Raw genomic sequence first — 948 nt, 5'->3', positions numbered from 1 at the left:
TGTCTTGCTCTGGCGAAGCAGCCGCTCTGGTCGTGAGGCAGACCCTGGGAGGCATAGCTGCGCTGCTGCAGCTGCTCCTCCTGCTGCATTCTTGCCATCATCATTCCTGACGTGGAGGCTCGACAAATTTCAAGGCACACTTTGAGATGACTAGCGGTTGTGTCTTCATCTCTCAGTAGGAGTAGCCGTAGCCAGTTGATGAACTCTTCATCTGCAGACATTCGTCAGTCCCATCATCCCCTCACTTTCTCATCCTACTTATGCCATCGCCACTTACCAACTGGCCGGCCCGAGCTTTTCGACTCTCGAATGCAGGCCGGAATAGCCATTCTCAAATCGGATATGTACGTGTTGATGCGCATCCTCGCATGGCCCACGCAATGTTCCAGAAACCTCTGGCGAAAATCCGGCTCCTTCTTCTTAGCCGCGGTCGCATACTGCAGCAGCATCGTCAGTGATCTCTCCAGCATCATTTTGCACTTTCTCATTTTTTTCGATGCTACGAAAAACACCACCTCACCTCCCTCTTCTACCTCTGCAACCCCAATTGCGGTAAACATCAGCGGTCCCTTTTGCCCGTCACATATAAAAGCAAGGCCGCGCATAAACCCCCTGCGCAGTTCGCGCTCCGGACAGCGGGAGATGGGGTACGGCGCGTGCAGGGCACGCGTGGGGTCAAGGCTGTGGAGGAGGAAGGGGGCTTCATAGAAGCGGGAGAGAAGGCGGCTGTAGGGGTCAAGACGGGGTTTGCCGACGGGGCCCTGCTCCATGGGGAGGGAGAGCTGGAGTGTTGTAGATGCAGACATGGTGAAGATGACGGTGGAGATAGCTGTCTTCGAGAAAGAGAAATAATTTGACTGGATTTGACTGCTGGGATCAGATCCGAATATTTCTAACTCTTTATACCTCTATTGAGTGACGGATGGCGTCCCCATACGTCAGAGGCCT

The sequence above is a fragment of the Cordyceps fumosorosea genome (genome assembly GCF_001636725.1).
Source record: "Cordyceps fumosorosea ARSEF 2679 chromosome Unknown scaffold_162, whole genome shotgun sequence".
In the NCBI taxonomy this organism is placed as follows: Eukaryota; Fungi; Ascomycota; class Sordariomycetes; order Hypocreales; family Cordycipitaceae; genus Cordyceps; species Cordyceps fumosorosea.
This window is presented reverse-complemented; position numbering follows the sequence as displayed.